Raw genomic sequence first — 15,699 nt, forward strand, 5'->3', positions numbered from 1 at the left:
GACCAGTGTGCTCTTAAATTTTGGTTTGGTTGGTTTGATTTATGGAGTTTAACGTCCCAAAGCGACTAAAGCTATGAGAGACGCCGTAGTGGAGGGCTCCGGAAATTTCGACCACCTGGGGTTCTTTAACGTGCACTAACATCGCACAGTACACGGGCCTCGAATTTCTCCTCCAAAGAAATTCAGCCGCCGCGGCCGGTATCGAACCCACGTCTTTCGGGCCAGCAGCCGAGCACCATAGCCACTGAGCCACCGCGGCGGCTGTTAAATTTTGTATTTTCAGTGCGCTAGCCTGCAACTTGCACACTTGCCCATTTCCCTCATAGTCATAGTTCTAATCTTGGTATTAATTTTTAAGACGTGGTTTCCCTCAAGCCTTTTGTTAAATCTCACCACTAATCGGCCTTTTCTTTCCGCGACTTTTCTCCTTACTCGTCCTTATTGGTACTTCAAGGGCTTGCTGTTCCTCAGAAATATTGATTCGTCTTTACAGCCTCACAGTAGGTTTAAAGAAAACGTGACTACGGTTTTCGAGCAAATACGGTAAGCGACGCACAATGGCTTCAACTGTTCCACATGTATGTTTTGACGATACGTGCGCAGGTCTTTTACTAGAGCCTGAATTAAGGACGTTGTGCCTACATGAGGGAAATAGTAACGAAGAAGGCAATAAATCAAGAATGCTGGCTTTATTAACCCATTCTAGAAAGTGAACTGAGATGCAGACAGCTACATTTTTAATTCTAAAAAGACTTGCTGCTAAAATAACCTTTCGCAACCAGTATTTTTCAGTCAATGTCTGGGTCATTGCTGGTACTAGTAAGGTCACCACGCCTTTTTTGTTTTCTTCTAGAAATTCTTTGTCTAGCAAATGAATGGAGGCAAATATTACACTGCTCCAGACACCGCGCCTCGCAAGTGCTCCTCACAGTTCAGTTCAGTTCAGTTTATTTACCTTAAAGGCCCCCTTGTATCGTGGGTATTACATAAGGGGTGGGATTTTAATGAAATGAGCAAACAAAACAGCGAATATTATTTAGCACTGAAGGTGATTGGTTACATGTTCTTGAAAAGTAGAGGATGAAGCGATATTGACGATGTCAGGGGGTAGGCCGTTCCAGTCCGTTGATGCTCGAAAGAAAAATGAAGCGGAAAAGGTGGCAGTATGCGATGGCGGCCGGGAAACTTGTAGGGGATGACTGGTGCGGTGAGATATGCGTGCGGCAGCTGTGATATACGGTGACCGATTGAGGGAAGAATGAAATAATTTGTGATAAAGGGTGAGACTTGAAATGCGACGACGGAACGAAAGGGGCGGTAGTCCTGATAATGCTTTCAATGAAGAAATGCTGACGTCATATGAGTATGAAGAGTAGATGAATCGAGTGGCACGGTTTTCGACAGCTTCTAATGCATTAGTTAAATAAGTTTGGTGCGGGCTCCATATGGCAGAGGCACATTCTCATTTTGGTCTGATGAGCGATTTATATGCGAGTAATTTTTTGAGGGGCAAGGCGGAGATGACGCTTGAGAAAAGCAAGTGTTTTATTCGATGCTGAAATGATGTTGCCAATATGGGTGCGCCAAGATAAATCACAAGACAAGGTGACTCCTAGATACTTATAAGATGATACTGAATTAATCGAGGTGTTAGAAATGGAATATTGGAAGTGATGCGGGCTATGGCGACGAGAGAAGGATAAGAGTTTGCATTTATTAGGATTGAGGGACATGAGCCAGTTCTTACACCAATTAAGTACGCTGTTAAGATCGGTTTGAAGACTAAGTTGATCACTAGAGTTATTAATAGTGCGGTAAATAACACAGTCGTCGGCAAACATTCGAATACTGCAGGAAACGTGGTCAGGTAAATCATTAATATATATTTAAAAGAGTAATGGACCGAGTACAGATCCTTGCAGAACGCCTGATGTAACCGGGAGGCTGTTAGACAGGTGGCCGTTAGCAAACACTGACTGCGAACGATTAGTGAGAAACTTCTCAATCCACTGCAGTATGTTAGGATGTAAGTTCAGCTGTGCAAGTTTTACTAACAAACGACGGTGGGGAATTTTATCAAAAGCTTTCGCAAAATCTAGAAATATGGCATCAGTCTGTTTGTTACGGTCAAGATTAGTGTGCAATTCGTGAAGGAACACCGCTAATTGGGTTTCACAAGAGAGGCCCTTACGAAACCCATGTTGTGAAGAATGGAAGAAATCATTTGAGACTAAGAAATTTATAATTTGAGAGTAGATGACATGTTCCATGATTTTGCAGGGTACGCTAGTTAATGAAATGGGGCGATAATTCATGGGGGAGTCTCTGTTACCTGATTTGTGGACTGTAACGACCTTCCCCGTTTTCCAGTCATCTGGAATGATCCCTGAAGAGAGCGATTGCGAAAAAATCAAAGATAAGTAGGCTGCACATGTTGATTTCACATTTTTCAGCAGTTTTGTATTAATCATGTCCATACCAGCTGATGATGAGAGTTTCATGTTATCAATTATGGAAGCGATACCATCTGCGAAGAATGTGATAGCTGGCATGATGGCTTCTGTGTTGAGCGATGGTAACTGTGAAGGCATGTCAAATTCACTCGTGAAAACAGATGCAAATGCGTTAATAAATATTTCTGCGCATTCATGGTCAGTAACCGCTTCGTGCAAGTCGTTAGTGAGTGTAATATCATGATTGTGCTTAGGATTTAAAACCTGCCAGAATTGTCTAGGATTGCTGATTAGTAGCTTCGGTAAGTCAGTGTGATAAAATGAGCGCCTGGCGCTACGAACTGCAAGTAAGTATGATTTCTCAGATGCAAGATATTTTTCCCAAGTGGCTTGATTATCAATGTGTTTGGCTGTACGAAACAGGCGTTTCTTCTTGTTTTCTAGTTGTTTTAGATGCTTAGTAAACTATGGCTTATTGCGGTTATTTTGGAAAGATACCCTGGGGATAAACATATTAGAGAGCATATTTAACTTATTTTTGAATATCAACCAATTTTTGTGAACAGAGTGAGCGTCGAATGTGGATTGGTACTCTGAAAAAAAGATGTTAAGGTCTTCAGTTATTGCATCGTAATTCCCTTTATCGTAAAGATTTATTGTTTTTCTGGATGGGTGCTTCTGAGCTGGGGTATATGAAAATAGAGTATGTAAGATTTTATGGTCGCTGATTTCAGGAAGTAAACTAATTGATGATAGGTACTCAGCGCTATTAGTTAGTATTAGGTCAAGGGTATTTGTGGTTGCATGCGTGACGCGAGTAGGTTCCGAGACTAACTGTGTGAGGTTAAAATTTAAACAGAGATCAATGAAGTTCTTGGCCTCTGTATTGCATGTTAATGAGGAAGTGCGTAAACTCTGCAAATCAATGTTTGGATAATTGAAGTCCCCGAAAAGGAGAGTGCGCGCATTTGGGTATTTAACAACAAGATGATTTATAGTATCATTCAGATGTCGACAGAAGTTTGGATTTGACTGCGGGGGCCTATAACAAACGCCAAGAAGTACTGTTAGAGAGGGAGTGCGAATAATTAGCCATAATGATTCCATATCAGATGTGACGTGTGCAATAGAGCATGATATACCTCGGTGAATTGCAACAAGAACACCGCCCCCCCGTGAGTCTTCTCGATCGTTTCGGTAGACGTTGAATTCGGGTAAGTCAGTTAAAACTTCAGCGTCGAATACGTTACTGTTTAACCAAGTTTCAGTTAGTATGAGTATATTGCTCCTGGATGACGAAATTACGTTGGATATGAGTTCACGCTTTGGGAGGAAGCTGCGGATGTTAGTGAATATCACGGAAAACGAGAGAACATTTGAGGGAACATTTGAGGGTGTCGCGCGCTGGCGTTTTATTGGTGTAGGGTGAAGGGACGATTGCTACGCGAGTTGCTTTACGGTGTTAGATGAAGTGTCAAAAATATAACGGTTCGAGCCGATGTGAAGTGTTTTAAATCGCAAGGAAAATTTGGCAGACCTGGCTTTAGCAAATGCAACAAGTTGTTTTCACGCGTGACGAACGGCATGCGAGAAGTCCTCTCCAACACTATAAACCGTGTCTTTCAGATTTCGCCCATTTGATAGGAGGGATTCTTTAGTTTTGCTACTCGTGAAATTCACGATTATAGGACGATTTTTATCTTGTGAGTCATGACCGAGGCGATGAGCTCTTTCTATTTCGTGAGGTTCCACGGTTATTTGAAGGTTATTACGGCAAACATCAATGATTAGTTTTTCAGATTCTGCGCACGTTTCGCTATCAGTAGTGTCAGGGATACCATAGAAGATGAGATTGTTACGGCGTGATCTGTTCTCAGCGTCATCTATGCGGGTTTCTAGTTCCTGGATTATACGCGCCATGTTGCTTGTGTCAGCCTGCATCTTTTCAATGTCGTTTCGGAGGGGAAGTAGTGCTTGGTAGTGTGTTTCCAGGTCGGCCATAAGATTGCTTAAATCTGTTATGGTTTTATCCGTAGAAGTAAGCTGGGATTTCAGTCCTTGTACTTCGGCTATTAGTTGGGTTTGGCCTGCGTTTAGTTTCTGGAGCTCCGCGAGTTCTGCACTGCTGTTGTTAGGACCAGGGTTAGTTTCGATATCTCCTGATAACAATAGCAAAGAATGAACAACAGTGGCACACTCGGCGGCAATGGCAACACAGCACTGTGGGCTCGGGAACTGTACCAGAACATAATTGCTTGATCTTTTGGCAAATAAGGCATATGATTTACTAACCTGCATCGCAAAGATTAGCGGATTAGATGGCTGCGCTGAGGCGCAGTCACCGAGCCCACAGAACGGTGCTGTTGTTGTTGTTGTTGTGACTGGCAGAAGGATGAAAAGGAAATTGCACGGGCCTGCTACTGGCTCGAGCCAAGCCACCACCGCTGCCTCGTGCAGATAGAGGAGTCAAAAGATCAGAGGAAAGAGAAAAGGAAAGAAAAGACGCGCGTCGCAGCAACAACTGCGTCCGCCGGAACGGACGCGGCTCAAAAAACAGATAAGCGGCCGAAGCCGGGCTCGCCGAAGCGAGAACAGATACCCACTGACGGTGCCTGTTTTGTGTTGTTGTTGTGACTGAGAGAAGGATGAAAAGGAAATTGCACGGGCCTGCTACTGGCTCTAGCCAAGCCACCACCGCTGCCAACGTGCAGATAGAGGAGAGGTAAGAGATCAGAGGAAAGAGAAAAAGGCAAGAAAAAACGCGCGTCGCAGCAACAACTGCGTCCGCCGGAGCGGACGCTGCTGAAAAAATCAGATAAGCGGCCGAAGCCGCGCTCGCCGAAGCGAGATCAGATACTCAAGGCTGCGAGCCTAGTACTGACGGTGTTGTTGTTGTTGTTGTTGTTGTGACGGTTTGTTGTTGTTGTTGTTGTTGTGACTGAGAGAAGGATGAAAAAGAAATTGCACGGGCCTGCTACTGGCTCTAGCCAAACCACCACCGCTGCCACGTGCAGATAGAGGAGAGGTAAGAGATCAGAGGAAAGAGAAAAAGGCAAGAAAAGACGCGCGTCGCAGCAACAACTGCGTCCGCCGGAGCGGACGCTGCTGGAAAAATCGGATAAGCGGCCGAAGCCGCGCTCGCCGAAGCGAGGACAGATACTCCGGTGACGGTGTTGTTGTTGTTGTTGTTGTTGTGACTGAGAGAAGGATGAAAAGGAAATTGCACGGGCCTGCTACTGGCTCTAGACAAGCCACCACCGCTGCCACATGCAGATAGAGGAGAGGTAAGAGATCAGAGGAAAGAGAAAAAGGCAAGAAAAGGCAAGAAAGGCAGCGTCCGCTCCGGCGGACGCAGTTGTTGCTGCGACGCGCGTCTTTTCTTGCCGGTGACGGTGCCGGTGGCGGGGGTGCTTTTATATGGGGCGAAGCTGTTGATGTCCGTGATGATGCGGCCGTCCAAGATTCCTTTGGCGCCGCCAGCCACTGTTCCTCTGTTGTGGCAGCAGTCATCCGGGGCGGGCAGCTGACGAGCGGCAAGCGGTAGCGTCCCGGCTCGTCACTGGAGCATAGTGGTGCGCAGTCAAACGACGCACCCGAAAGAATGCTTGCCAAGGTCGGCAACAGTAGGCTGACGAACAGCTGGTTGATCGTCTGCATCGCAAAGATTAGCGGATTAGATGGCTGCGCTGAGGTGCAGTCCCCTCCAACAACAAGCGTCTTCGCTCAACGAAAGCCAACTCGTCAGGCTTGGCGTTGGCGAACTTGGTGAGGAGCGTAGAGAAGGCAGTGTCTTTTTGTCGTGCCACTTTTGCAAGGAAGAAGAGCTGAAAATTTCGGGATCTAGAGTCCGGGCAGAACACGCTTCTTCTGCGTCTCCTGTGCGATTCGTCTGCCTGACCGGAGATGGAGATTGAGTCTACGTATCCAATTGAGGTTCTGTGATTTTATGATCTTGTGAAACCATCCAATCAGCTTGCCTACCATCTCACTCCCTATCATGCCAGTCTGGTCCACTCTGATTGCCCAGCCAACCTTAAACTTCTATGCGTAGCTTATCAGGTCGCTGGCCTACATGCCCCCGTCATGGCTCACGCTGATATTGAGGCCAGTGTGAAAGGTGATTTCCTTTACGGTTGCCGCGACTTTTCTTATTGTGGTCGTTGGTGTCGCATCCTCTGCAGGAACGGTTTATTTACATGACGTGTGATCGGCCAGAGTTTGGTGCAGAGCAAAGCAGACTTTTCTGCCTTTCCCTACTTGTCTCCTGCTTTCTCCACTTCATTTATGGATGCGGCAGTATCTTCCGTGGTACATTATCACCCGTCCAGCTTCATTCTTTTGGACATCAATCCTCGATGCGGCCAACTAATCTTTAAACGAAAACAGATTGTAAGCACATGAACCGTGATGTGCTACTATAAGCTTTGAACACAGGTGCGCTGGAGCCGCTGAATTCACCTCGCGCTGCTTGTAGTCTAAAGGTGCGGCGTGTAAATGCCTTTCGCTTCCTTCCCCACATTTGGGCTTGACGTGCACGCACCAGGGCCATGCAATTAGTTGCAGATCTGTTTTGCAACTCCCTGTCACAAAGCGTCGAATGTCACCTGACGGACGGGCATTTCATGCAGTTATTACATCTCTACTATCCACTAAAATGTGCTCAACTCCCAGTGCCTCACTTAAAGTGTCATTTTAGAATGCGTCTGAGTTTCAGGATGTCGTCCAGAAAGCATTTGCACCCATGTGGCGCGCTTCTATTTCTGTCGCTCGGCAAACCCCAAGCAACGAGGAACTACTTCGAAAAAGTACTTCTATTGGGGCTAGGAGCGTTAGTCTCCAGGAATAAACAAGAACAACAAAATTAAAAACATTGAAAACGGTGCATGTTGCGGCAAATAAAAAATATTGCACCATTGTTGCCGTAATATCATCAGCCTTGCCGATTCTCCTGCGTTGACTACCAGGCTTGCGTAATGCGTTCCACGCAGGCCGTTTCAAAAGGACCGGGCGAGGGCTTTGTTGTGCACCTCTTAATGGGCGAGGACCTTCTTTCTCTCGGCTCTCCAGTCACAATGAACCAGCTCATTGTGGACTCCTTGGCCGTTGTCAATGGAGCGGGGCCCCAGCTGCTGACAAGACAAGACGTACCGGTTCAGATGTAGCCTTCTTTCACGTTGCCGCAGACCGCCACTAATGCTGCCCCTTATCTCCGCCCTCCTTTTTTTGCCGCTATCCTTCTTCGCAGCCTGTCTGCATCGCAGCGAAGAAGGCAACACGCCTGTCTGCAAGAAAAGCAAATGTTAAAGAAATTTCTCTGTTTTTGTCTATACAGGAATCTTTGTTATGAGCCCATAAGCAGAGAGCACGCCTGGGAAACGCCGTGTGAGAAAGGCATCAGGTATTTTGGAGGCGCAAAATGTAAAAAAGAAACTTCTATCAGTGCTCATTACCAGTAACAAGGCTTTTCCTGTAGTCTCAAATAGATTCCGAACTGACCACTAAGAAGTATTGGGGCCGAACAGGCAGCCAGCATCCAACAGGCGCTCTATGACAGAATATTTGCATAACGTAACAAAGAGGATCATTTATTTCTCACAGAACAAAATAGAATACACGCGAAATATCTGGCCAATTATATTGTTTTTTCGCGCGTTCCATAAAAAAAAATTGGCAGTGGCTTAGCTCAGCTATGCCAGGATATACGTAGCCAGAGGTAAGTATAACCCTAGTTCCACTCCACGTCCTATGGCGTCTGCGCTTGGCGATGCGCTTTTCTTTCTGCTCCAGTGTCTCCGCATCTATCTTAGCCCTGTGCCGCTTGTTCTTCCTTGCCTGGACGGCTAACTTCCAGGCTACAACCTTGGGGTCCGACGACTCGAGTTTCTCCCGTCTCCTTCACCACACAGCGTCGGCCTCAGTCTAATTGACCGCCACAACAGTGAATTTTTTCCACCGCCGCATCACTATCATTTATAAGTCGTGGCCCTTCTCCTCCCCTTGCCGCGCATGCGAAGTATAGCATGGCGCGCCAGCTGCATATCGCGCATGAGACGTCTTTTTCTCGATCGGAGGTGTGCGGCGTCGGCGCGCGCCGCTGGCGCGCTGTGACGTCACTCAAAGCTCCTCTCAGTCAGAGGCGAGAGGCGCGGCGCATCAAAAGCGCGGCTGTGACGTCACTCGACTCTTTGCGCATGCGCACAAGTGGCGCCGAAGGCACAGAGCGAAACGGCGAGACTGCGCGTTATATAGCTCTCGCTACAATAACAGAGGCTTACGTAATTTCTATGGCGCAACTAGCACCACGTGTGTATAAGCAGCGACGACATTTATTCAAAAGACCCTTTATGTTGTCTCCCAGAAGGGTCCGAAGAGGGCCTCCTTAGATAGTTTTCATACTTTTGGGAGCGTACAGGAAGCTCGCGCCACTATTTCTGCGCGTCAGGCAGTGCAGCAGTCAATTTGGAGGCCCGCAGGGAGCGCTTGCTGAAAAAGCTTTATCCCTCAATAGACGCAGTGCCGCAACGCTATCATTCTAGGCGACTTACAAAGCCCTTCCATAGCGTAGCGCAGACGAAAGCACAGGTGGACACTTAGAACACAAATTTCCGGCATTGAAGAGAAAGAAATATGCAGGATATAAAAATGTTTTTCACTTTCTCCGCGCAGTAATACACTGAGAATGATTCCAGATGAACAAAAGCATGGCGTAGTTACATTTTGGTCCTGTCTATATAACGGCGACTCCTTTGAAAGAAATTTATAAAGCAAGAAAGCAAGGCTTAAACAATAGAAAGCTCAGCAGTTGCATGTGCTTCAGACTACTCTTTTTAAAATCTATTTGTTTTTTATACATCGAAAACAACTTCATGATGAGAATGATACAAAGGAATTAATATAGCTTACTCCGACAGGCGGACCTCTTATAATGAGTGCGTTTAGAAATAACGTATTGATAAGCAGCGAATAATTGAAGATATTTCTCCAAAAGCAATGCCGGTGAAGAGAAGATTAAAAGAAAATACACAGCAGAAAAGTATTTTTTAGCCTGATACAATGTATTTCTCCAAATTGGCATGTTCCCTTTTCAAGGTTCTTTTTCTCATGGTGATCTCTCAGCGTGGCTTATTGCAAAATGATACTATTTAGTTGCATTGTGAGCAATAATTACCTTCGTCGATAGCAATTTCAAAAGATCAAATCTGAATTCAGTCATATACGTGGGCCACGAAAACAATATCCGGATTTCGTGCTGAACAAGTTCTTATATACGATGTTCTTTCTGTAGAAGAGAATTAAGCGTCGCTTTCTTTGTGCACTTGATAACTGTCTGGAAAGCAATTATGGCTCTGGTGATGACGCATTCCTCTTCTGCAGGCCAGTCTTTATCAGAAGGCGTCTCTACAGATTCCCAGTGCATTTAAAGCTGCTGAATTTGAATAGACAGAGAGAATTTCAAGGTTGTGGAGTGCAAGAATCGAATTTTTCAGTTCACATTTCACTGACGCAAAATATAAAGTACGGGTAGTGAACCGCTGGTTTCATTTCTAGATTTTAGTGAGGCAAGTGGAGGTTTTGGTTTTTACTTTTGTAATGCGCAGGAAGCAAGCTAGAGTGTACGGAGTAGAAAAACACTTCTCAGGGACATTAAGAATCCCGAAGGACTGCAGTAGTGGGTGGTATATTGTTTTGCCGAGAGGAATTCATTTCCCGACAAAAACGTGCTTTTCTCAAGCTGTACAATTTAGATATCATGCGTATAATTTTACCGCTTCATTTTGTCGTCCCAGACAATCATCTCCAGACACTACAGCTTGCCAGAATCTTCCCCGTACCAGAAGAAAGCATATCAGTGTATTGTAACCCCTGTCTCAGTTAGTAGGATTTACCCATACTTTCTTCTCTTGTTATAGTACCCCTGCCCTATGTTTTGATCTTTGTTTTTTGCTGACTCAAATACTCTGCAAATTTAAAGGAAGACTGGGAGATAGGTTCCCCTTTCATAAATTAATAACACCTTGATTTGACACCTAACCTATTCTGGTATATAACGAAAACATCTTAAATTACTGTCACACATCATTAAACCTGATGGAACCTAATGAAGTCGAACCTAACGCTTGCTTGCCTGTACCCAACCTAATCTGATGTTCTGGTTTCAATAAAGACAAAGAATGCGATATATTGCCTTACCTAATCAAGAATTGCATTAGGGCGACGAAACCTAACGTAACGGGCAAGTGTCGATGTCGTAGTGAAATGCACTGCCTCGCTATGACGAGCTTTTTTTCGCTAAGCTAAAAATTTGAGACCTCATGTCCGGTGTGCTTTTACGCGGTGCGTTCAGGAATTAGCATGAGAGTTACAAGAAAGAGGAGCCACCTGACGTATTGCATGTGCCCTTTGTATGTAACTTGGAGACTTGTTTGTGATTGTGGACATCCAGTAAAGTGCATATGTCGGATAATTTGTGAAGATGGCGTCTTTCAGTGGATGAATGATGAATATGTAGCACTATGTGATCGCAGCTTCTTCTTTAGATAATAGCCGGCTATTTAATACTGCTTCGATATTCCTGCAGTTTCTTCATGCTTCGTAAGTTTCTCTTGCAGATGTCCAGAAATTTCTAAACATTTCAAGGAGTGTGTTTTTTTTATTTGGTCACAATGAGTGGCCTCACCCCCTATGAAAGCAGAAATCAACCAATTAAGATGCACCTGCCCCTAATTTACTCCTTCCTTTTATTCAGTTTATTCCGCAGGAGACATAGCAAAAGAGTCTATTGCTGATAGAACAGCTTTGCGTAGTGACAAAGTTCGAGGTAGGGAGGAGGAAGCATAACTACGGTGACCATGTTTTCGACATGAGGAAGTGTTTTTAAACGGCAGCAAGTCCATTTATCAAATGTTTGGTCTGTGCACTGAAGCTTCCCTCACTCCAAGTGCCCTAGATTGCCCTTCATCTAAACCATCTTCCCTCCTGTCTTCTACCGGAAATTTGTACTGGAGCGATTCGCGGCTAGCAGGAAATACTATCTATTGTGATGTTATGCTTTATTTGGCTACCTATTTGAGCCGTTTCGATCTTTATTTAATCAGACCGATTGTGTTGTTCTGTTTTCTTTTGCTAGCCATTTCTGCCATTGCGATGTTTTTTTGCTGAGAAAATGTGTACGCGAATACAAAGGGTCAAAACAGCAATGACCACAATTCAGTCGCCATGTACTCTTAGCAGGTGCGTTCATAAAAACCTCCATTTTTCGGTTAGTTGTCTTTTTCGTCGTCCCGTATCGCCGGCTGTAAAACATAAGCTGTTATTGGGTTCATATGCAGACAAATGGGACGAGAAGAACAATTCGCGCAAAAAGACGCAAAGTAATTGACAGCAACGGTGCAGGAAGGCAAGCAACAGAAACTGAATAATTAGTTCGGGACAAGTAATAAAATAATGAATTACATTATATTACGAATAACCGCAAACGTGTAATCCGCGTTCATACACCAAACATTAGTGCCGCCTATTTTTCCTATGGCTCCCGGCTAAGCAATTTACCAGGCTAATAGTGACTGACCGCACTTATGTTGAACTTTTTCCGGTAGATGTCGCTAAACGTTCTGTTGGTAAACAGTCCAAAAAAAGATCACATCTGTCGAAAAGATTTTTAGTTTCATTAAATATACACCGCTGCATAAGCTGGGCTTCTTATAAAGCTAATATCACGACACAATGTCCTGAGCTCAGTATGAAACAAAGGCGATAGACGGTTTTTGTAGACTATCGAGCAAATACTGGTATTTCAGATAAAGAAACAGTGAGGTCAACTTCACCTATCCGATAAAAAACTGGATTCCTTGAACAATTAGGGCTATGTTGACGCAAGCTCGGCCAAGAAAAACACAAGTGTTGCCGATAAATTTGAATTTAATCGTTATTCCTCCTGTCGACAGAAAATTCGTTATATCCTTGACGAAAAGAATTGATCTTCATTGTTCTCCAGTAAATGAATGGTGTTGTAGTGCAATCTCTTAATGCTACGGCCAAAAAAGGTGGCTCGACGCGGGCATTGCTCAAGTTACAGCGGTATTTTTTTTTAGCCTTTAGCAACTGCTTTTATTTGGTGCTTGGTCTCATTGTGAATTGGATGAGGTGCCCTATTGATCCAGGCCATCGTTCGCTTGTCCTGTCTCCTTGTACTTCCTCTTTTTAAGTGAATGAGCGATAACCCGGCAGGCACATGAGCTCGTGCGCGGAACGACAAGTGACACTTTTCAAGACATATGAAGGGTTAGAGGCGACATTTTAAAGGAGATTGGACAGAAGCTCCCGTATAAAACACAACAGCTACAAAGTAACGCTTCAGAAATCGATTACACATTATACGTAGAATTTCCATCATATGGTAATGGCTGAAGCGGTGTCACGTCCAACTGTCGCAATTTGTTAAAGGGACAGTGAGAGGAAACCGAAGACATCGTGTATCGATTGGCTAGCGAGTTCTAATCGAAATGAGGCCACTCGCACCAAAAACCGAACTTTTATAGGCTAAAAGGGTAAAAAACAAAAACTAACTACTAATGTCACTATAAAAGGCTGAGCTCTCAAGTGAGGTGAGTTCGTCGACATTGATTTTCTTTGCAGATCTCAGAGGCTAGGCTACAAACTCTTCACATCAACACTGTGGCAAAAGGTCTGTTTCAGTATGGACGTGACCAGTATGAACCAAGTGGAGAGACGGTTTTTAAGTGCACTCTTGTCGTCTCTGAATGCATTTTCGCTTCTACAGAAACGTCAACAGAGTCAAAAAGAACCATGTAATTCGTTTGCAGACAACAATAATTGCATGAAGTTCTTAAGAAACAGAATGGAACCGTTCTATATAAACCGTCATGATCCTACACATGAAAAATTGTACAACGCATACATCCTGGATTGCCTGTTTAGGGCGACATCCCTTTATGACAATCAGTGGAGCTACAAAGGACCCTGTGACTAGAACAAAGACGAAAGGTACTTGGAACACATTCGGTATTGCCGCACCTGTTTCTCAGAAGCTGTGTACTGTTGGCTATAGCTGAAAGCAGTCGGGCGTGCGCAAGGTGTAGAGGGCGAGGAATTGACTGCGCAGGTCGTAAAAAACCATATCAAGGCGAGTACCTCACGGGAGCGAAAACACAGAGCTCTTCCTCTCGAATGGTTGTACCTGGAGCCGCAAGAGCCCTGTTCGGCGAAGGCAGTATAGAGCAGCGCACGTGGATATACTCAGCGAGGATGCAAGATGGCGGCAAAGGCTGGTGAGGCCGGAAATTTTAATACCTTGACCAAAACACTTCTTTCCCCTACAGCAGCAAAGAGAGTTAATCTTGCCAAACAATGAAGAAGCACTTCCTTGAAGCAGGTAGAAAGGAGGGCCACCTCAATACGCTAGTGGCAAACGTCTTTCGGCTTTTCCCTACATATATCCAGTCCCAGACTTTGGTCACGGCACTTTATTGCCTCAAATGCAGTCGCAGGATGCCTGAATCATCATCTGTGTACGTTTTAAACTATCACAAAATTGTGTTCATCTATAAAATAACTCCGGCATATACCCATGCTTCACATTGTCTTAAAGAACTCGGTGCGGCCCCCTGCGAACAAAGCGACGCTCCATCGGCTGCTCTTTCTTAGAAGCAAAGCTTGCTCGCAGCGAGAGGTAGTGAGACGTAAAGGTCAAAGGGGTTCCAGCGCTTTATCTGTGGACTGTTGTTCGCTGTACGTTTAAATCGTCTTTTTCTTTTGGTCTGCGTGCTGCTCGAGCGCTCTGCCGGAGATACTATCGGCACCCGTAAAATAGGCCCGGCTACCGTGATTTCTCACGCCACCCGCCGTCATCAAAGAGCGCTTGACCTCACTCGAAATGGGCGGACCACCAATGAGTCCTAGTGCGGAACGGCCTGCTGTGCATTAAAGCATTATAGCTGGTGGAGGGTCAGGCAACGTACGCTAGCTATATTGTCATTCTGATGTCGATTTCAAGGCAAGACGGAAAGTATCCTAGAGGCAACATAGAATGCTTCTTTCTACGTTTCACGTTTCTTTCTATTCGATTGAGGGCGCAGCGCAACAAAGTCTTCAACTTAAATCTGAACAGTTGAAGCTTTCTAAACTTCAGAATCCTGCTTTCCATTTCCAAAAAGGTTTTCTGCCCACAGTAATTACTGCGTCGACGGAGACTCTGAGTGCTCTACGTCATTACGGGAAGACCGCAGCGCACTCCAAATTTCTGCGAGCCGAACTCAAGCTTAAGTCCACAAGGAAGTAAAGTGCACGAGCGTGCTCAAGTCTTTCACTGCGGGCTAGCAGGCTTTGGAAACTAGAGCGCTCTATTGTCTGGCACAACTGGCCGGCCTGTTGCTCTTGCCCATTACGTGGACGGTGTTCCAATGGGGAAACAGCGTGCGGGAGCAATTTGTGCATGGTCCTCGGCAGGACTGCTAGCTGCTTGTGACAGATGCGTCCTCGTCCTAGTCGTAAAGTGTTTCTAGCACCTTCAGCACTCAGCACTTTTCCTTACGACGTACTCACTGGTTAACTACGCGACACTACGAAGATGGCTGTGTAGATAGGGTTACGTGCATAGCGGAGGCAGTCTTTTGTTCAATGAAAGCATTTCGGTTGATGCACCTGACAGAGCTTAGTTAACAAGGACAGCATTGCTCTCTTTGCGCTGTTTTGCGCCCTGATTTTTTCTTTCAGCTACTTTTTAAACTACATCTTTCAACCAAATCGTGATGCCTCGAAGGGTGGCCTGAATAATTTGATGGGAATCATGACACAGGGTAAAAGTTCAGAAGGGTAGCGGATCGGGCTAGTTGGTGCAGATTTGACATTTTTCAAGCGCTAAGACAACAAGGACGAAGAAGGAACAGACAAGGACGAGCAACAAACAAGGGAATTGAACAGTTCGCTGATTCATTCACTAGCTGATACTTTCTTCTGGGTGAGGAAATTTGCCTTCTGAAATACTTTTGTGGAGAAGAATCACAAAAACAATGGCAGATTGCTCTCACCGAACTCATCAGTTATTCGTAGTGCCTACTTCACGGTCAGATCTTACGCCAAGACCGATGGAGGCTGCGCGTGTAAGACGGCAGGGCCGTCAAGTCTGGGACTGTTGCAGTTATACCTTAGTGACGTGCTCAGCAGAATTTTTTAGTGTCTTGCAGGGTTTTGTTTAGTAAGGCTTGTGAAGAAAGCTATGTTAATCGTA

At 45.1% G+C, this 15,699-nt stretch overlaps 1 pseudogene; it reads right to left on the reverse strand.

Annotated features, from left to right (window-relative positions):
- Window positions 1–3,745: 3,745 nt before the first annotated feature.
- LOC149370779 (uncharacterized) lies at window positions 3,746–6,110 on the reverse strand (annotated as a pseudogene).
- Between the last annotated feature and the right edge of the window lie 9,589 nt (window positions 6,111–15,699).

This window comes from Amblyomma mixtum, chromosome 1, assembly GCF_055824585.1.
Source record: "Amblyomma mixtum isolate Tamu chromosome 1, ASM5582458v1, whole genome shotgun sequence".
Lineage (NCBI taxonomy): Eukaryota > Metazoa > Arthropoda > Arachnida > Ixodida > Ixodidae > Amblyomma > Amblyomma mixtum.